The following is a 23,150-nucleotide window of genomic DNA, read 5'->3' as shown; positions in this document are numbered from 1 at the left end:
GTCAGTGTGTTCGAGTCAGTGATACACAAGAACTTCGTTTATCCGGATTAAGTGGAACCGGAACTGATCCAGATGACCGAAAATCCGGGAAAAAAAACGAAAACAAATACAGTACATGTTATATAATATATTACCTTAATTTGTACAGTAATACCTTTTTCAATTGTACAAAAAAAAATATACGAACACTTTTCTTACATACAAGACTCTGTTTTATGCACTAAAATAATGTGTGAGCTTTTTTCTGTTTTACATTTGTATAGCGTTTGCACGATCACGAAAACTTTTTACTAACTCCCAAGGATCAGTTCTGCAGGTGTGTTTTCAGTGTGGGATTCTAAATAGGCCATCAGTTTCATTTTCGAATTCACCATCACTCTCGTCTCGTCTCACCTGCCGACGATTCATCTGTCATTATGCCGTAGCCTGAATTACTGTCATTTTTCAACCAGTCATTTACGTCCGAGCATCCGGGAATGCGTGCACATGTGTCAAGGAGCTCAGAAGAGTCCACGGTTTCCCATTTTCAATTCCAGGCGAATGCCGGGACGGTACCTTTGATACACCGTAACCGACTTACTTCTAATCCCTGTCCTAACTATCCTTGACAGAGAAGACATTCAAGAAGAATCGACCCTGAAAAAAAAATGTAGAAGTAAAAAATCTATTATTTTCGATCGGGATAAACCGGAAATCCGGATTAATGAGGGCCGGATAAACGAGGTTCTTGTGAACGTGTAATGATTTCAAACCGTCGGAGAACATACTCAGAAGGTTGACTAAAGCACAGTGGTATATTCAGCCAGCAAGCTCAAGTACCAGTACTTCAGAACCTTCTGCTGTTAATGTGCGTAAAGGTTCCATAGAAGATTATAATTTTATTTCCTTTACGTCATTCTGATACAGATACTGTAGGTCTTACGGTGACGATGGGATACGAAAGAGCTAGCAGTGGGAAGAAAGCGACGGTGGCCTTAAATGTACAACCCCAGCATTTATCTGGTGTGAAAATAGGAAACCACGGAAAACCTACAGGGCTGTAGAGAGTGGGTTTCGAGCCGACTATCTCCAGAACAGATACGTGACCGAGATACCACAGCCACTTGCTCGGTAAATAATAAATTTTGTTACAAAGAGCTGTCTATATGTCCCTCAGTCATGGCCATCCATCAGTACTCCACATATCACAGTCTGTACGCTTGCTGGGCAACATCGAGTCACATTGTGGACAGCTAATTTCGTGACTGAAGTTTTTAGAAGACATTTAGAAATAAGACATATTTATGTCAAAACCTTCATGTACCTCTCTGTAACGATCCATAATGTGTAATATACATATCGGTCAAAAGTTTAGAACCACATAAAGAAATCACTAAATGTCATCTAGAACCTAAATTTGTGCCACAAGACCTTTGTACTTTTCTTTGAGCTCTCTCATCTAATACAGTAGAATATATGTCGCCTAATTTAATAATAATAATAATAATAATAATAATAATAATAATAATAATAATAATAATGCTTCTTTCCTTACGTCCCACTAACAACTTACTGTTTTCGGAGACGCTGAGGTGCTGGGATTTTGTCCCGCAGGAGTTCTCTTACGTGCCAGTAAATCTACCGACACGAGGCTGACATATTTGAGCACCTTCAAATATCACCGGACTGAGCCAGGATCGAACCTGCCAAGTTGGGGTCAGAAGGCCAGGGCCTAAACCGTCTGAGCCACTCAGCCCGGCCTTGATTTCATTGAGTTAGTCCAAATACTGTGTAAGTTTTGAATTTTTAAATCTTGAAAGGTCACACTAAAAAAATAAAAAAATTAGGTAATATATTGTAATGTATACTCTAATTGGTTGCAAGTATCACCACCAAGATTAGTTTTTAGACTTAGCAATAGGTCGGGGCCATTTTAGTATAGCTAAGTCACCTCCATACAGGCCATGAAGGCCCTTTGAGGAGTGGAAGGTAAAGGCTTCCACCATTGTTAACCTCGGCACGTGATGGGGTAGAGTGGTTAGCTCTTCTCCCGGCCACCTTTGCTCCCAGGAATTAACCTGGTACTCATTTTTGGTGTAGGCTGAGCGAACCTCAGGGCCATATGCACCTCCAGAGGTGGAAATCTCGTTTCTTAAATTTTACGACTTCCTGACGGGGATTCGAACCCACGTCGTTCCGGGCAAACCGAGCACGCCTTTACCGCCTCGGCCAGGCAGCCCCTTCAGTTTAGTATAAATGCAAAAATTCCGAAAGAATGCGGCACCGTTTTTTGCAAGTTTTATTTTTTTCGAACCAGAGCCAAAATGGTTGATTTTTTTTGTCATGTAGGTATGGCCCAAGATGTCAGGACGAGCTATCGGCGTCAAACTTGTCTGTCCTGATAGTTTCATTTGCATTCTGCAGATGACATACAAGAACATATTTCTGATACCGAATGCTCACACTGATACCTATGACAAGAACAAGGAAAAATTGACCATTTTATCGGTGGTTTGAAAAGAGTAAACGCACAAAAATCGGTGCCGCATTTTTCGGAATTATATATATATATATATACTAAAATTAATTTTCCCAAAATGTTGACTTTCTGATGTCACCTTCCGTTAAAACTGTATAACTTATACAAAACTTGGCGTAATGGCGTAAATCACTGAAATCAAGCGATGTACATCATATTAGATGGGAGAGGCAGGGAAAATAAATACAGAGGTCTAGTAGCATAATTTTAGGTTGTAGATGGAACTTCATGATTTTTTGATGTGTTCCTAAACTTTTGACCGGTACTGTACTGCAAATGTATTTTCGATTAGTGGTAACCATTAAAAAGTGTTTAAGAAAACAACATCCTATAAATCCTACACGTACTTCACCACCTACTCATATAATAAAAAAGCTTCAAATAGCGTTCTCATGGAGTGCTGATAAGCTGCTATTGCTTTGCGGTCGCTGAGCTAGATGAGAACAGATTGAGATGTCCTTGAATGCCTTAATGCGCTAACAATAACATGACACTGACTTAATTATTGTTAAGGCGACACTCCGAAGATAAAAATCGAAATTTTGGTCATTTAGGTGATTTTTTTAAAATAACTGAAATTGGAAGGATCGAGTTTCTTCTGTTTGTCACAAAGTTGTTCCGCTGAATTCAAATAGTTTATCACTGTAATAATACTTTGTTTGCCAATTGTAATTTTACATTTAAATCCCATTTTCTCCCGTAATATTCTGCTAAATGTAACAAAATTTGTATGGTATATGTATCAAAAGTTAGACAAGATTGTGTTTTGTCTCCATTGTTATTCAACCTTTACCACCATCAATCAATCAATCAATCAATCAATCAATCAATCAATCAATCAATCAATCAATCAATCAATCAATCAATCAATCAATCAATCAATCAATCAATCAATCAATCAATCAATCAATCAATCAATCAATCAATCAATCAATCAATCAATCAATCAATCAATCAATCAATCAATCAATCAATCAATCAATCAATCAATCAATCAATCAATCAATCAATCAATCAATCAATCAATCAATCAATCAATCAATCAATCAATCAATCAATCAATCACTATTGATCTGCATTTAGGGCAGTCACCCAGGTGGCAGATTCCCTATCTGTTGTTTTCCTAGCCTTTTCTTAAATAATTGCAAAGAAATTGGAAATTTATTGACATCTCCCTTGGTAAGTAATTCCAATCCCTAACTCTCCTTCCTATAAACGAATATTTGCCCCAATTTGTCCTCTTGAATTCCAACTTTATCTTCATATTGTGATCTTTCCTACTTTTAAAGACACCATCCAAACTTATTCGTCTACTGATGTCGTCCCACGCCATCTCTCCACTGACAGCTCGGAACATACCACTTAGTCGAGCAGCTCGTCTCCTTTCTACCAAGTCTTCCCAGCCCAAACTTTGCAACATTTTTGTAACGCTACTCTTTTGTCGGAAATCGCCCAGAACAAATCGAGCTGCTTTTCTTTGGTTTTTTTCCAGTTCCTGAATCAAGTAATCCTGGTAAGGGTCCCATACACTGGAACCATACTCAAGTTGAGGTCTCACCAGAGACAAATATGCTCTCTCCTTTACATCCTTACTACAGCCCCTAAATACTCTCATAACCATATGCAGAGATCTGTACCTTTTATTTACAATCATATTTATGTTATTACCCCATTGAAGATCTTTCCTTATCTTCCTATAAAATATTAATTAGCGGAGAAAGAATGAAGGTATCTCATTAAGTAAGGAGGAGGTCATAAAAACGGAGCAAGTACACTCTCTTCGCCACGGAAACCATCGGGGTTGGAGAAGAACAATAGCTGATCAAGGGAATTCGGATAGGAAGGATTAAAGATGTGTCAGAAGGGTTTGCGGACATGTCGTACCACCTAGGTCGTTATCTACCTGCGAACGGTTTTCCCGTAATTCCCACATATTTATGCCAGGGCAATCCGTACCGGTACCACTTTATGTCCACGCCAGCGGGCATAATGATCCTGAGAGACACACTTTAGAAATCAGAAACAAAAATAATTTACATTTGCTGAAGAAAACTTCTATGGTGTTTTAATAACTCTCTTTGAAACTGTACTTATTACTCGTGTTTACATAAATATTACAAGAAATTATGTTTTAAAGCATAACTCCTGAAACAAAACAATACAATAGAAATATACTGTACGCGCACTTTTTAGATTTTCGTACTCGGTTGAGGAGTAAGGAGGGAGCAATTCCGGTTCCGTAAGTACTGCCAACTGGATGGGAATGAAATCTGAATTGAATCGATAATATGATCGATCGATATGAATTTTGCTAAAGCTTTATTATCTTACGCCAACAACTGTGTCACACACACACAATACTATACAACATTTCTCGATGCGAATCTTATTCCTTGAGTGAATTCTATAGTTTGGCTTTGCTGTGTAAATAAAAGTACTAGTACGTAAAGAGTACGCCAGATGTCGCACAGTGATCATAAGCGATTCTTAGTTTGTGTTTCAAAGGTTGCCAACACGAATCTCGAAGATAACCGAAGTCGACCGATTCAGCACTAGGGTGTAAATCTATCGCTAAAAAGTGCGCAGATAGTACATCGTGTTCGGGTGCCATGCGCCTGACGAGCACAAGGATGGATAATATTAATATTATTGTGAATATTTATAAACTACTGCATTTTCATTATCAAGTGAGTAAAATAAAATGTTCTGAAGAAGTGGCAGATATTATTATTACTAATATTATTTACGTAGTTATGCACGGATTTTATTTGGGATAAATCGTGGTCGTATCACTTATTTTTTGTGTGCTGTATGATCTGTCTTGTGTAACAAAATATGTGAGGTTATGTTACGATCCGTCTGCTGTATGTATTATCTGCGCACTTTCTATCGATAGATTTGTGTACGGGTTTGAGGAGTAAGGAGGGAGCAATTCCGGTTCCGTAAGTACCGCCAACTGAATGGGAATGAAATCTGAATTGAATCGATAATATGATCGATCGATATGAATTTTGCTAAAGCTTTATTATCTTAAGCCAACAACTGTGTCACACACACATTATACAACGTTATATAACATTTCTCGATGCAAATCTTATTCCTTGAGTGAATTCTATAATTTGGCTTTGCTGTGTAAATAACAACAGTACTAGTACGTAAAGGGTACGCCAGATGTCGCACAGCGATGCATAAGTGATTCATAGTTTGTGTTTCAAAGGTTGCCAGTACGAATCTCGAAGATTGCCGAGGTCGACCAATTCAGCACTAGGGTGTAAATCTATCCAGAAAAGGTGCGCAGATAATATATGAAGACTTTATTTGATGTAAAAACACGTAATTTTTAGTATATCATTTATTATTACCTGTAAAAATGATGTATAAATCCGATGTAGTGTTGTGCAACACAGGGTAAGATTCTAGAACAACGCACCCGAGTTTTATAGAATGTTCTGTCCATTTGTACATAGGTTATTGGAGACTCGAGAAGATGCGAGAAAACATATTGTGTCACACTTTTCTAGAGGCCTGGCTAGGCATGGTATCTAGAGAGAGTCTTGGGTAGTAGACATGAGTTGTTAGTGTGTGAACTCGGGTTGTGATTTTGTTGTGTTCGTAGTTGGTTGACAAGCTAATGAGGCAGTCTTCTTTTCGGTCCATTGTTTTGTTCAAAGTAGTGATTCATTATTGTGTGTATAATGTGTATATAATTTGTAAATGAAACAGTACACACAATTGAAAGCATCGCATGTGTGCGCCTTTGTGAATACGATAACATATAGCAAAATACTGTTTACTTACCATTGCATATTTTATGAATAGACGCATCTTGCCCCGTAAACCCGTCCATTAAACATATTTCTTTCCGTCCTAGTATTTATATTTAATTGTAATTCTGAAATTGTTGGTTCCCAGCCGGATCTGGGATTTTAGACTGTTTCTCATTCCTCTGGGTTGGGGATTGGACGTTTGTCTTAACACACATCACACCAGAGTAGGAAAGAAATTGAGTAGAAGTAATAAAATTACTTTATAGAATCACATTCTTAGTGATTCTTCTTTCTAAGTGTTACATTTCACAAAATGTGATTTTTTACTTGTAATTTACTTCTTGAAATACAATTGTAATAGTTATATTCTAGTAATCCATGTACTGCACATCGCGTCGCGAGTCTGGCAACTTCGGCACCCCAGAACAGGCAGAGCGTCACGTCAGGAGTATAAAAACAAAGACCTGACGCGCACTTTTTCATTTAGGACATCAACGTCAGTTACTTTTGCTGTTATCTTAGATTTCCAAAACTCCGATAAGGCCATTAAATCAGATAACACTCAATTCTGTATTCACCACAGAATCAATTGATGAAGTTTGTTGTGTAAAGGGGCCTAACAGCTAGGTAATCGGCCCCTAATGGTGCGAGGTGTAACGAAATGAAAATTAAAATCTCGAAATGTATCGACTGACTAGAATCTATAACGAATGGTGATGAGAAAATGATCGTGAGATAAAAACAATCAGTGGGTCCAAGTCATAATGTCTTAATTACTGGGATGATATTTATTATCTAAAGGAGTCCAAAATTCAGGTCACCGGCCCCTCAAGATGGTACTAATCACAGGTAATGTAAACCCATGCTATGTCACACACAATGACACCACTTGCAGGCAGCACAAACCCATGGCGTTTCGCACATAAGGGCATCATCCACAAGCAACGCAGACCCATGGTGCTCCTCACATAGGTGTACTAATCACGGGCGCCGGTATTCCCGTGGTGTTCCTCACTTGGTAGAACTAATCTCAGGCCACGTACGTATACTCATGGGGTCGCTCACATAGTGGTACTGATCATAGGCAATGTAGACCCACAGTGCATCACACATTATGGTAACGCCCAAAGGGAACACAATCCCATGGTATTCCTCACATAATAATACTACTCTCGGCCAACGCAGACCAATGGTTTTCCTCAAATAGTGCTACTAATCACAGGGGTGACCAAACCCGTAGTGTTTCTCACATAGTAGTACTAACCTTCTATCGAACCAGTTGTTAATTTCGCAAACATGTCTAATATAATCAGAAAGAATGCCTTTCCAAAGCTTACAAACAACAGAAAAGGAATCTGCCACCTGGGCGACTGCCCTAAATGCAGATCAGTAGTGATTGATTGATTGATACATACAACGCATGCCAAACATGTGCTAGCTGTTTACACACACAATTCCTTCACCTTCTGCCAGCTGGGTATTCGCTATATTGAGCTCAAAAATAAACTATGACTAGGGACCCGTGCGAGAAATCTCGCATTTCATAAAGTATGTGGTGGAGTAGCCCCCTGGTGAACTACTGGCGAACTAAGAATAAACAATCAGTACAATATTAGGCAGTCGTACTTACCACTAAATGTAATCTTTGATTTTTTTAAACATTTATGGTATGCACTTGAACGGAATCAAACGCAAGTGCATTTATTATACTGACAAATGTTCCGGACGTAATTTTTGGTTCCAGTATATTATTTTCTTAACTGATAATTACAGCATATTATAATGACATAAAACAGGCGTTCCAGTGGCCAAAATGTGAAGTGGACAGCAATGATGGCGCGAATTTTCATACAGCAACAGTATTTGCAAATCGCACACTTCGTATGATTTTGACACAAGTGTGCTTCCTTTAAGAATGCAAGATCGATATATACACAATTTGTTCAATATTTGCTAGTGCACTTTCAAAAGTATTTCTTTACGTTTGAAATTATACATTTATTTTATTAGTTATATTATATATAATTAAGTTTTTGATTTAGTAAGTAGTACTGTGTCCGGCCCCGCGGTGTAGCGGGCAACTCGCCGCCTGTCACCTGGCGGCCCTGGGTTTGATTCCCGGCCGGATCAGGAGTTTTAAATTGAAAATGATTAATATCCCTGGCCTGGGGACTGGGTGTTTGTGTCGTCCTCAATGTTCCTTTCCTCACATTCTACACTCTACACTTCCGCAATTTCATATCATATGGTGCAAGTAGTGGCAAAAGATCTCTAAAGATCGACGCCACGAGCAAATATCATTAAAGAAAAGAAAGTAGTAGGGCTTACTGTACATGGAATTTAAAACAAACTTTAAATATTCGTCCTTTATATTTCAGTAAAGATTCATTTCATTTTTGACGTAAAACCTAGAGTTCTTTGTCATTAAAGAACGCGAGGACAACCTTCATAAAATATTTTTTTAAACAAGGCGTTTGGAAAAACTAATATTTCGCTTTGAGGTTAGCTTAAGGTTAATCAGTAAAACATTCTTATCACTAATTGTTATTTATTGTATATACATACTCTTAAAATTTCAAGTAAATTGCTCTTATGTTTTCTGAATTATTGAATATGTTATTAAAATGATTGCTGAGTTACTAAATAATTTCTTTGTACAACAATTTTTATTATATTCCATTGGCATTTTACTCATAGGTTTAACATCTGTTACTTTAAGTTTGGCTGGGAGGTGTAATTGCATTTTTGCCATTTTGACTTTACAACTTTAATGATATTTTCCCCCTTTTGAAACAAGATTGCAACTTTTGACGGAATTAGAAACACATCCTGCTATGCAACTGACACCTAGGTCCATAGCAATGTTCGGTCTCGGTATACTGATGGACATCCGTACAAAGTTTCGACCTCATAACACAAAAGTCGACTCAAGGACTTTTTTGAAGGAACAGGAAAGACAAAACAAATATTTTCTTGCAATGTGTCTAATTTAAAACTGCTCAGACCCATAAGTGGATGCTTTTGTTTCTCATTTCACTGTGTCAGTTCTGATAAACAAGCATGCCAAGCTGACACTGCATGGGCTATTAAGAGAAAAAGTATGAACCTCAGAAAGTCTAACCCTTTTCAAAACTTAATTTGCCTCAAGTGAGTCTGATATTGTAATGAAATACAAGATTTCTTATACTTCATTTTCATCGATGTACAATTTTTATCACTATATTTATTTATAAAGATTTTAAAGCCAACTGTGATTATTTAAAGAAACTCTCATAACATTTTCAAAAGAAAACTATGTTTTACAAGTTGAAGACAATAACTCCCCGTTTCTTCCGATTCCGACTGTAAATAAGCTATAATTTCCTTCCCACTTAGTGCAGACATTGTATCACGCCTTGAACGAAACTTATTATTTTATTTTTTGCTAGTGGCTTTACGTCGCACCGACACAGATTGGTCTTATGGCGACGATGGGATAGGAAAGACCTAAGAGTTGGAAGGAAGCGGCCGTGGCCTTAATTAAGGTACAGCCCCCGCATTTGCCTGGTGTGAAAATAGGAAACCACAGAAAACCATCTTCAGGGCTGGCGACAGTGACATTCGAACCCACTATCTCCCGGATGCAAGCTCACAGCCGCGCGCCCCTAACCGCACGGTCAACTCACCTCCGGTCTGAACAAAACGATAGATTGTGTTCATTTGAATTTTAACTGTTTCAAACAGATACTATCTGAACGTGACAAAGAATGTCAACAATTGCAAAATAAAAAAGTTTAAGTGTCCAACAGACTCCTGACAGATGTTAAAATTATAAAGTTGATTTTTAACGAACAAATACCTGTTGTCAACAAATCCCAAAGTAAAAATTATTGACAATATTTTAAAGTTTTGGAACAAATCTAATTCCGAAACAGAAATAGCACGAAGTGTGTTTATACAATTTGCATAATCGCACGTGGTAATGTATGTTGCTCACATTTAATACTATATCGGACTTCATTTTAAATTATAATCAAATAATAATAATAATAATAATAATAATAATAATAATAATAATAATATTTGCTTTACGTGCCACTAACTACTCTTTCACGGTTTTCGGAGACGCCGAGGTGCCGGAATATTATCCCGGAGAAGTTCTTTAACGTGCCAGCAAATCTACCGACACGAGGCTGACGTATTTGAGCACCTACAAATACCACCGGACTGATCAGGATCGAACCTGCCAACTTGGTGTCAGAAGGATTTTAAAAAAAAGCCCTGATGATACCCACAACAAACATATCTATGGGTACAATTTTTTCTGAGAAATATTTTCGTGAGATGAACTTACACGATACCATGTGCTCATTGTTATTTGACATGGTTCACAGTCACTTGTACAAAGGTAAAAGAAAGCACTTCCTCCGCAGGTTTGATGCCTTTGAATTTCTCAATTTACAATTAACAAAAATTTAGTGTAAGATTTTTTTAAGGTTTAAATTATTGGCATATACTGTACCTCAAGGTAGCCCTTGACTAAGGGTGGCTGTACTTCGAGATCAAAAAATTATTTTTTATTCACTTCAGTTCACAAAATAGATTTGCTACGAGTCCAGTGAACACACCCCAGGCTTTCTAGGGTGTAAACAAATCAACAAACCCACCACATTACAAAAGTCTGCGTGACCTTGCATGGCCGTAAGTCATTCACGGGTGACCCTTTAAGAAGCATGCCCATACAAAATTAAGAATGGCGCAAAGTGAAAAAACCAACATATTTCTTGTAGAGCAATGTAAGCCACATCTCTCACGGCAAAATATTAAAGATTAGCTATTGATCGAATTTCAAATACAGTGGGTTGTCAGATGCCTCCTGTTTGAATCCAGAGGTACCCTGTGAAAGAACAGTCACTATCCTTCAAAATTTAAAAATTTCTTTTTATGACAGAGGAAATCTTATTGTAAATCATAAGAGATTGTCTGAAAATTATACATTTTCGTTTATACTTGAATTCGTAATCTCCTTACGATTAATTTTCCAGAAAAATATTTTTTCATTATTAAAATAAATATACTGAGAGGTATGTATTCCGGACCTTTATCGTCACCCTCGCTGCACACACACACACACCCCTCATACGAGCGCTCTGTGTGGTTTTTTTTGCTAGTTTCTTTACGTCGCACCGACACAGATAGGTTTTATGGCGACGATGGGACAGGGAAGGGCTAGGAGTGGGAAGGAAGCGGCCGTGGCCTTAAGGTACAGACCCAGCATTTGCCTGGTGTGAAAATGGGAAACCACAGAAAACCATCTTCATGGCTGCCGATAGTGGGGTTCGAACCTACATATCTCCCGAATACTGGATACTGGCCGCACTTAAGCGACTGCAGCTATCGAGCTCGGTCTCTGTGTGTTTATTAATTCACCCATCAGTACTCAGTGGCGTAACGTTACGGCCTGCTTAAGAGTGTCTGCAGGATTTCGTAAATAAATAAATAAATAAATAAATAAATAATAAATAAATAAATAAATAATAAATAAATATAAAAATAAAAAATATAAAAATAAAAAATATAAAAATATATAAATATAAAAAATAAATGTTAAAAAATTAAAATATAAAAAAAACAAAAATAAAAATATAAAAATAAATAAATATAAAAAATAAATAAATATAAAAATAATTATTTTCGAATGTCATTCCGCATGGGATGAGGTTGCATCAGAATAATCTTGTAGAATGGTTTGAAAAAAAATTACAATTTTGCAAGTAGTGGAGTTCTCACGTAGTTGCATCAGGCAGCAATTATTATTATTATTATTATTATTATATTGTATTTATTGACATCGATACAGCCAACTGTGGACTACGGTTACACAAAAACTACCTGCCCCTCTTTCTTGGGCTTACATCTTTTTTTGTTTACATTGTAACCAAAGGTTTTTCAACCTCTCGCTCCTTTTAACCCATTCTTCCACAGAGATGTTCCACAGTTTAGCAGGTTCTTTCTCTGGATCATCATTCAACCCCACAATGTTCTTCCTCTCCATTATGTCCTCTGGTCTTATATCTTTGTGCACCTCCTTCAGCCAGCGGACGTGAGATTTCCATTTTTACTGTAAAGTGAGCAATTTGCGCGCAAAAATCTCCGGGTTCATTCTCTTCAAGTGACCGTTAATAATAATAATAATAATAATAATAATAATAATAATAATAATAATTATTATTATTATTATATCTATCACAGCCGTCTCTCGGCACGCTCTCTAACAGAACACACACTGAAGAAGGAAGTCACCTTGACAACTTTTCCAGCTCACTTAATAAAGCTGTTAGGCTATTAACAGTAGATAACTCGATCATAGATGCAAGTGTGTCAGACTCGTGCACGAGGTTTACGAGTTTCTAACTCGTCCTGTTATTGTTTCTTCAGCTCAACGATCGCATTCGAAACTAGAACTTACAAAGAATTATATCAACGAAACGGTGTGATCTAAGACTCCGTGAACTGAGCTTCCTTAGCATCAAATGTAAAATTACTAGATTAATATTAATGTCCTAGAAAACACACTGTATGGTCAAGTTTCATTAGATCGAGTACAGTTAAGTTTTAACATTATAAAATAAAAAGATTGAAGTAAAACATTACTTCTAAGTCAACAAAATATTTAATTTTTAAAATAAAAACTATTTATTAGTTTTATGACCTTACAGTAGGCCCTAAGTCTTTCGTATATTATTAAAGAAAGATGCAGTCGACTGCATTAAAGATTTGCTTGTATATTCTGGTGTCCAATGTATGTGTCTTAGGGTGAGCTGGGGTAATTCTGACCATGGTGCATTTCCGTCCACTTCCATTTTCGCTTTACAGCGTGTACGAAAAAATGGTGTGGGAATTATGGTTGGTCTAATTTTGTTACAGAAAACTGTAAATATTAATTTGTAAAAATGTTACATTATCTTGTTTCATTTGAATATATAGACGTATTAGAGTAATACAGTAATTACATTTATTTATGGTAGCATTGTAAGCATGCTCCTACCAATTTCTAACGTTTACAGGGGTAGTAGGTAAGGCCCAATCAGCAGAGGTCCAGGTCTATGAACACGACGTGAGTAGAACCTTTTATGCTTTATTATTATTATTATTATTATTATTATTATTATTATTATTATTATTATTATTATTGTAAATTGAGGGATCATATGGTGACTCTCTGGAGCCCATTTCCCTGCATTTTCTGCAAATTATTATTATCGTCATTTATTTATTTATTTAATCACTTATTTTAAATTTTATTTCATTCAAAGTCGCCAAGTGATAAATTGCGTTCAATTATGGCACAGACATATTTCTTGAGGAATATTAACTGAAGAAAATGAGTGGTGTACTCTGTAAGGGTAAAATGGAAAGTGGACGAAAATAACTCCCAGGGTCGGAATTACCCCTACTGACCCCCATGACACGTTTTATACAATTTTTTTCTGGGAGCCCAATGTTGCTTTCTGCAAGCGGGCCTACATTCCTTACGTACCTCCCTTTAAGAATGCATACAAAATAGTGATTTGCACTCTTCAATTTATATCACATGTGATGTACATCAGTAGTTCAGCCTAAATCTAAGAAAAGAGGACATTGTGGTGTCCTCTCGATTTGTTTTTGTTTCACATGTGTCATACATGCAAAGTAATACATCCACATATATAACTCATATAAGGCCCTCACAATTTTTGAAGAACATGGATCTAATTCTTCATTTTAGAGATGTGATTATAATTTGCAGGCTTTCAACGAGTAAAAATATAGGATTTCTTTTCACTTCCAAATTCAAAAGCGAACTCTAGAGGACTACCTGGCAGAAATATCAATGCATGCTGTATAAGATAATCCCGTCACCGCAACAAGTCAGAAACAATACGTGCGAAGTAAACCCACCTGTGATAGTAAACTTGAGAGTTGCGCTGTAACACGATCCTGTACCAGCTCGTAGCTCGACACAACTGACTGCCACTGGCTCAGCGCTCACACTCCCTCTCCCACATCCTACCCCCTCCCCTCTGACCCACTTGCTAGCTACATTCGGTCGTCTCCGCGCCGAAATCTTCTTTACTCTTCTACAGTTATTGACATGTCCTGAATAGCACGCGGCCACAATGACTGGACGTCTTCTTGAAGACACACTTTAACTTCTCCAGGTCACAACCGTGTCGCAAATTAACTTCTGCATTTGAACTTCCAGCAGAGTACAAGTTTACCGGCAGCTCACGTGCAGGACAATGGTGAGACGCACTCCTGTCCAACTCTGTGGCGCAATCGGCGGATGGTGATTTTTATATGATTACCATTTTTTTGCTATTTTGCTTTACGTCGCACCGACACAGATAGGTCTTATGGCAACAATGGCACAGGAAAGGCATAGGAATGGGAAGGAAGAGGCCGTGGCCTTAATTAAGGTACAGCCCCAGCATTTGCCTGGTGTGAAAATGGGAAACAACGGAAAACGATCTTTAGGGCTGCCGACAGTGGGATTCGAACACACTATCTCCCGGATGCGGGCTCATAGTTGCGCGCTCCTAACTGCATGGCCGACTCGACCGGTGATTACCATACTTAAAAATGAAAAAAAGGTACTTGGTTTATTTCTTACAAGTGTTATTATAATGATATCATTTTCCACATCAAATCACCTCCAGACCGCCTCTAAGGTGTAGTGGTTAGCGTGATCAGCTGCCACCCCCCCAGACGCCCGGGTTCGATTTTCAAAGGTGGTATGGGTGGAACGGGATCCACTCAGCCTTGGGAGGTCAACTGAGCAGAGGAGGGTTCAATTCCCACCTCATCCATCCTCGAAGTGGTTTTCCGTGGTTTCCCACTTCTCCTCCAGGCAAATGCCGGGATGGTATCTAAAATAAGGCCACGGCCGCTTCCTTCCCTCTTCCTTGTCTAGCCCCTGTTCAGCATAGCAGGTGAGGTCGTCTGGGAGAGGTACTGGTCCTCCTCCCCAGTTGTATAATCTGACCGAAATTCTCCGCTCCAGGACACTGCCCTTGAGGCGGCAGAGGAGGGATCCCTCGCTGAGTCCGACGGTAAAAAGCAACCCTGTCGGGTAAACAGATAAAGAAAGAAAGACAGAAAAGAAAGACCATATTTAAAAATGAAAAATACGAGTTTATTTCTTACATTATGTTATTCTAATGATATCATTATACACATTAAATCAGCTCCAGACCGCCTCTGTGGTGTAGTGGCTAGTGTGAGCTTCCACCTCCGGAGGCATGGGTTCGATTCCAGGTTCGGACATGAAATTTGAAAAATGGTACGAGGACTGGAACGAAGTCCACTCAGCCTCGGGAGGTGACATGAGTAGAGGAGGGTTCGATTCCCACCTCATCCATCCTTGAAGTGGTTTTCCGTGGTTTCTCGCCAGGCTGAGTGGCTTAGGCGGTTGAGGCGCTGGCCTTCTGACCCCAACTTGGCAGGTTCGATGTTGGCTCAGTCCCGTGGTATTTGAGGGTGCTCAAATACGTCATCCTCGTGTCGGTAGATTTACTGGCACGTAAAAGAACTCCTACAGGACTAAATTCCGGCACATTGGCGTATCCTAAAACCGTAAAAGTAGTTAGTGGGACGTAAAGCAAATAACATTATTATCGTGGTTTCTCACACCTTCACCAGGCAAATGCCGAGTATGGTACCTAACTTAAGGGCAAGGCCGCTTCCTTCCCTCTTCCTTGCCTGTCCCTTCCGATCTTCCCATCCCCCATAAGGCCCTTCTTGAGCATAGCAGGTGAGGCTGCTCGGGCGAGGTACTGGTCCTCCATCGCAGTTATATCCTCGACCAAATGTCTCACGCTCCAGGACACTGCCCTTGAGGCGCTGAGTTCGGGGGAAAAACCAACCTTGGGGTGTAAACGGATTAAATAATAATAATAATAATAATAATAATAATAATAATAATAATAATAATAATCACCTAGAAGAAATCGTACAGTAAAGTTCGTATGTACAGTATGTAGCCTGATTTTTAATAATGGTCTTCCTAGCCCAGAAAGAAGTGGGGGTGATGCAAGGTGACAGCGAGTCTTAGCGGCTATGCTGTCGTTTATCGCCGCTCTAACTACAGCTAGCATATTACGTCAAGTCCTGACACAGCAGTATCAATTAGAATTTATGATCTCTTTAACTTCCGTGATAATGGCATCATAATCATAACAATGCCCGCCTGGTGACCTTGATCGTTAAGGTGTTGAGTCTTTAACCGTGGTTGGCTGCTCCGAGTACCTCTGGTGGATTTTCACCGTCAGAATGTTGGCCGGCAGGTTACATGCCAAAAAAACCTGGGTTCAATTCTAAACTCTCCCGCCGTGTTATTCGACAGGAGTAGGCTATGAGCAGACACCAGATTTCACCGTCTCTCTAAATCATCATCGTAAACCAAGACGCGCAGGTCCCCCATGGGTGTAAACTAGAAAGACCTGAGCAGGGCTCTGGAAGGCCATACCGCGGCAGTGTTGCCAACTTAGTGGATTTTCCACCAAATTTGGCGGATTTTTAAATAGAGCAGCGGATAAATTTTCCATTTAGCGGACAGCGGATTTTTTGACGGATTTTCAAACTTCCTTTAGAATTTTCAGCGGTAACAATATCACGTTTCATCACCAGGAGAAAAAAATAATATAGAACTTACTACGGCATAATAGGCTACTTATTCCCATTGTATTGAAGTTATACTGCAAACCACGACTCGTTTTCTAGACCAGCTCTGGCCCACAGCCTCAGCCACAATTAGTTGCAATCGTTACTTTACTCTTGATGAGCCGGATGGTGTCGTGTTTGATAACGTGTTTCTTTGGACATCAGGATCTTTTTGGTACGTCAACACGTCGAAAGAATAGGTTAAAAAGTAGTCAGATATATTTCCTAAAGAATGGTTAAATAATTAACCTTTAAATGATTAGTTGGTTGAGCTTCCAAGTGATCCGAAATACCGAAATTGTTTGACATTACTTGTCTTTCCGCACGTATAAAAAAACAATGAAAACAGTCATGAAAGTGAAAATAACTTTCGAAAGAAAATTTCCGTATGTGCTTTGCTGCTGTGAACTGCCAGCATATACTTGGAAAAGGAATGGTACCATGTGGCTTCATATGGAAGCAAGCACAGGACCTCAACCCTGCTGATCTGCTTCAGAGCATATAGTGCGGGGAGGAGAAGATGATGAGCTCCTGTTCTGAAACTGGTGAGTGTTGAGTTAATCTCTTGAATTAAAACAGCTGAAATTTAGTGGAATTTAGCGGAGAAAAGTTTTATGGGTTGGCAACACTGACCACACCATACCAATCTTACGCTTCAGTATTGCGACTTTCACACACCCCTATCAGGATTCACAATTTCACGGATTATGCGATGTTTAAATACGGACAAGTGCATCGAGCTATGCCATGCCATCCCCATGTCCATTGCATTGAGCCGTAAGAGTCAATGCGTGAACTTTTTAGCCCGTGACAGCGTTCGGTCTTGAGTGCTATGTCTCTAGTTTGTTGATTCCATTTCTGTAATTCTGTTGGTCGAATAGGGTTAGGCAAATCATGGGACTATCGAATGAAAACTACCGAATTATTCGATAGTCGTCAACTACCGTTACAACCAATTGTTTTCGTTTGCATTCGGATCGCAAATTCCAACTGTTTCCACTAGTCAGCGCTGAAATCTGCCTCCTCTTTTGTTACGGAGTGAAGCCAGTCATTTATTATTAATGAACAGATATCTGACTCAAAATAGTATAATGATAAATGCAATTTTATTATTGTGCACTTTATCAGTAGATAATCATGTTATAGTTTTTATAAATACTTTCCATACACTAACCATATGCCTTTGCTGGCGGACTTAGTGTTTACAGTGCACTATGTCTTCTGGTATGGGCTAGAGCAATTTTGTTACTTTCATTGATCTGTCTCAGCTTTATCCTTGGCTTTGACAAAATGAAAGTGACTGAGGTATGAGTGATACCAGTAATGCCATTCCTTCTGCAGCCAGCCCCTGCTATGAATGGTGTGAAAATATTGCTCATAGGGTTGGTTGGTGCTTGCATTTCAGTGGGCTTGGCAGACTCATATGTAATAGCAACTTCTGGCTCGGTGAGGAAAGCAACGGGAAACTACCTCACTCCTCATTTCCCTAGTACGCCTCTTCAGTGATGCCTAAGCCATCTATGACAGCTGATGGCAGAGCTGTTGAGGATCCAACCAGCCTTCGGGCTGAGGACTAAACAAACAAACAACAACAACACTAACCATGATTGGGATTATTTTAAAATTAATATAATCATGCATTATTACTTGGTCCTAAAAATATGTTTTTTTTTTTTCATTTAGTTTAGTTTGTTGTATTCACATTACTTCAATATGTGGTGTCATTACAATAAGGTGTAAACCTAACTTTCGTCTGAAATTGCCTAGCATTTGTTATTTTATGAACAGACGATCTAACATTCATTGACTTGTGGCTAGGGACAAAAAGATGCATTTAATTTAAAACGAAAAGCAGTGACCACAATAAATTATTTTAATTGGGACATTACATCTCATTTTACAGACCAACGTAGGTATTTCAGTTTTCAATCCCATCATTCGAACATTGTGTAACGTTTGTTAATAGTCTCATGGCCAAGTGCACCAACCTTGTTTAAGATTCGGCTAACCAGTGTGTACGTAAACATGATTTAAATTTAAGGACTGGTTAGAACGAAGTGTGGAGCCCCATTCTTAATCAATGTTTAGTTAAGCATGTTTAGCTGGCAGTGGAATTAAACACTAGCGTGATGTTTAACTTGCTAGTGAAGAATGGTCATCAATCAATACTGATCTGCATTTAGGGCAGTCGCCCAGGTGGCAGATTCCCTATCTGTTGCTTTCCTAGCCTTTTCCGAAATGATTTCAAAGAAATTGGAAATTTATTGAACATCTCCCTTGGTAAGTTATTCCAATCCCTAACTCCCCTTCCTATAAATGAATATTTGCCCCAGTTTGTCCTCTTGAATTCCAACTTTATCTTCATATTGTGATCTTTCCTACTTTTATAGACGCCATTCAAACCTATTCGTCTACTAATGTCATTCCACGCCATCTCTCCGCTGACAGCTCGGAACATACCACTTAGTCGAGCAGCTCTTCTTCTTTCTCTCAATTCTTCCCAACCCAAACATTGCAACATTCTTGTAACGCTACTCTTTTGTCGGAAATCACCCAGAACAAATCGAGCTGCTTTTCTTTGGATTTTTTCCAGTTCTTGAATCAGGTAATCCTGGTGAGGGTCCCATACACTGGAACCATACTCTAGTTGGGGTCTTACCAGAGACTTATATGCACTCTCCTTTACATCCTTACTACAACCCCTAAACACCCTCATAACCATGTGGAGAGATCGGTACCCTTTATTTACAATCCCATTTATGTGATTACCCCAGTGAAGTTCTTTCCTTATATTAACACCTAGATACTTCGGTGATTTCGTGTTGTTTTTTCTTTTTTTGTAAGAAGGGAGAACATTCATTTCTTTTTTGCTGACAGTACTTGTTAGAAACACGACAGAACAAAAGAGAAAAAGATCGTCCAATTTTTCGGATTTTGAAACAGATATTGTGGCATAATTGCAGAAGTAATAATATTACCCACGTCGTGTATAATCCGAGCTGCTGCTGTTCTGTGCATATTAGCACTCATTCACCTACAATTGTTAAAGGAACGAGTGGCTTAATACCTCAACGCAGGGAGCAGTCTGTTGATAGCAGAAGCAGGATGATTTCTCTGCGTTAGAAATTGTGCGTTATTTTGCAGTGTCTCCGGAAGAAATGAAACTGTTTTTTTTCTTTTTAGATAAGCAAAACCTTTCTACATATTTCCTATCGCTAAGTTCTTCGCGCCTATTTCCATTATGTTCCAGTTATTCCGGATGTAACAGTTAATCTTTAAAATCATCTCCAAATCTGGCACCGCTAATCATTGTTTACGTTTGTTAACCGCTCGAACTTGACTGTTTAACTTTAACCGGCAATAATCAGGGATTTAAATAATAACCAGGAATGATGCTCCGCAGTTTTACACTGACTGACAGTGACAATGCAACACCAAGGAGGAGTGGTTCGAAAGGGATGAAAGTTGGGGAAAAAACAGAGACGGCACGGATGAACAATTGATGTTTATTTCAAACCGATATGCAGGTTACACAATGCGCACGGCATCGACTCAGTAGGATGTAGGACCACCGCGAGCGGCGATGCACGCAGAAACACGTCGAGGTACAGAGTCAATAAGAGTGCGGATGGTGTCCTGAGGGATGATTCTCCATTCTCTGTCAACCATTTGCCACAGTTGGTCGTCCGTACGAGGCTGGGGCAGAGTTTGCAAACGGCGTCCAATGAGATCCCACACGTGTTCGATTGGAGAGAGATCCGGAGAGTACGCTGGCCACGGAAGCATCTGTACACCTCGTAGAGCCTGTTGGGAGATGCGAGCAGTGTGTGGGCGGGCATTATCCTGCTGAAACAGAGCATTGGGCAGCCCGTGAAGGTACGGGAGTGCCACCAGCCGCAGCACATGCTGCACGTAGCGGTGGGCATTTAACGTGCCTTGAATACGCACTAGAGGTGACGTGGAATCATACGCAATAGCACCCCAAACCATGATGCCGCGTTGCCTAGCGGTAGGGCGCTCCACAGTTACTGTCGGATTTGACCTTTCTCCACGCCGACGCCACACTCGTCTGCGGTGACTATCACTGACAGAAGAGAAGCGTGACTCATCGGAGAACACGACGTTCCGCCATTCCCTCATCCAAGTCGCTCTAGCCCGGCACCATGCCAGGCGTGCACGTCTATGCTGTGGAGTCAATGGTAGTCTTCTGAGCGGACGCCGGGAGTGCAGGCCTCCTTCAACCAATCGACGGGAAATTGTTCTGGTCGATATTGGAACAGCCAGGGTGTCTTGAACATGCTGAAGAATGGCGGTTGACGTGGCGTGCGGGGCTGCCACCGCTTGGCGGCGGATGCGCCGATCCTCGCGTGCTGACGTCACTCGGGCTGCGCCTGGACCCCTCGCACGTGCCACATGTCCCTGCGCCAACCATCGTCGCCACTGGCGCTGCACCGTGGACACATCCCTATGGGTATCGGCTGCGATTTGACGAAGCGACCAACCTGCCCTTCTCAGCCCGATCACTATACCCCTCGTAAAGTCGTCTGTCTGCTGGAAATGCCTCCGTTGACGGCGGCCTGGCATTCTCAGCTATACACGTGTCCTGTGGCACACGACAACACGTTCTACAATGACTGTCGGCTGAGAAATCACGGTACGAAGTGGGCCATTCGCCAACGCCGTGTCCCATTTATCGTTCGCTACGTGCGCAGCACAGCGGCGCATTTCACATCATGAGCATACCTCAGTGACGTCAGTCTACCCTGCAATTGGCATAAAGTTCTGACCACTCCTTCTTGGTGTTGCATTTGCTCTGTCAGTCAGTGTATTTAAACAAGGGTTAGGAAGAATCTTAAACGCTGATTAGGGTAGACAAAGTTCGTGCACTTGGCCATCAATATTTCCGCTTATATCACTACCAATAAAAGAAACACGGTATAAGAATCGGTAGTATAATACAACAATCCACATTTCGGTAGTTACTAGCAAATGACCTATTACTAGTTACTAATACTACCGCAGTACAAAACGTACGTTACTACTTTATAACCGACTTCGAACCGAATTAAAACTATTCTATGTTTTCATTCGATAGTCACGCTTCAAAATCGGTAGTCTACCGATAGTTTAAAACAGGGGTTTCCAATTTGTAAGGTCTCGAGGGCCATTTGGGAAACCTTCGTCATGTTCGCGGGCCGCACTTGAATAGGCCAATTTTCGTAAAATTCTGCAAATAGTACATAAGCACCATTATGAAATAATATGCATTGTTCAATTGAAAGGAGGGTTTGATAATTTTAATTGCTGCCGGGCTGAGTGGCTCAGACGGTTGAGGCGCTGGCCTTCTGACCCTAGCTTGGCGGGTTCAAACCTGGCTCAGTCTGGTGTTATTTGAAGGTGCTCAAATACGTCAGCCTCGTGTCGGTAGATTTACTGGCACGTAAAAGAACTCCTGCGGGACAAAATTCCGGCACCTCGGCGTCTCCGAAAACCATCAAAAGCAGTCAGTGGGATGCAAAAATAACAACATTATTACTTTAAATTTGGATTTTGAATGTTTTAAAATTAAAAAAATACTGAGAACAAGTGAATACTTGAAAAGAGGAACTCGTATTAAAGAATAATTAGTTTTGACTTGGGTCTATAAGGTGTATAAAAATAAATACGTTTTTGAACGAGCTATTAAATATTTTTGTGACTTTTCTTCACATTATTTCTTACAGTGCTCTCCCGGGCCGCAAAAAAATGGCTTCGCGTGCCACATGCGGCCCGCGAGCCACCTTTTGGAAACCCCTGGTTTAAAACATTCGATATTCTCATCACTAGGTTACAGTATGAATCTTAGTCACTCATTCGCCAGAGTGTGGCCGCGCGCATGTGCTTATTTATTTATTTAGTGGCGCAAGGCGCTTGTGAGAGTGAAGCAAAACTGCGGGCGTTGGCCACCACATCCTGTGAGTGACCACGCCCGATGATGCTTAACTATATGTGACTGCTGTGGGTTGAGATATTGGCGTCAGTCACGGGTCTATCTGCTTTGTTCCAATGCTTTAGGAGAAGAAGAGGGCTTAGATGTTATTGAGAAGTGATAATAATGACATTGACTTGGCGGGATGGTGAGGGGGGGGGGGGGAGGGTTGACTGGGTTGTGAGGAGATTTAGTAATGGTGGGAGTAAGTTGTTTG

At 39.9% G+C, this 23,150-nt stretch overlaps 1 protein-coding gene across 3 annotated transcripts in view; it reads right to left on the bottom strand.

Moving 5' to 3' along the window:
• LOC136883098 (carboxypeptidase D) overlaps positions 1-14,285 on the bottom strand; it is a 209,028-nt gene extending 194,743 nt beyond the window's left edge. For all 3 annotated transcript variants that reach the window (XM_067155284.2, XM_067155281.2, XM_067155283.2), the window contains exon 1: positions 14,206-14,285. The gene's annotated coding sequence lies outside the window, so the exon portion shown is untranslated. The remainder of the gene's footprint in view (positions 1-14,205) is intronic.
• Positions 14,286-23,150: the final 8,865 nt, after the last annotated feature.

This window comes from Anabrus simplex, chromosome 11 (assembly GCF_040414725.1).
Source record: "Anabrus simplex isolate iqAnaSimp1 chromosome 11, ASM4041472v1, whole genome shotgun sequence".
NCBI classification, from domain to species: Eukaryota; Metazoa; Arthropoda; class Insecta; order Orthoptera; family Tettigoniidae; genus Anabrus; species Anabrus simplex.
Note: the sequence above shows the minus strand (reverse complement) of the source record. Positions and strands in the feature narration are given on the sequence as shown.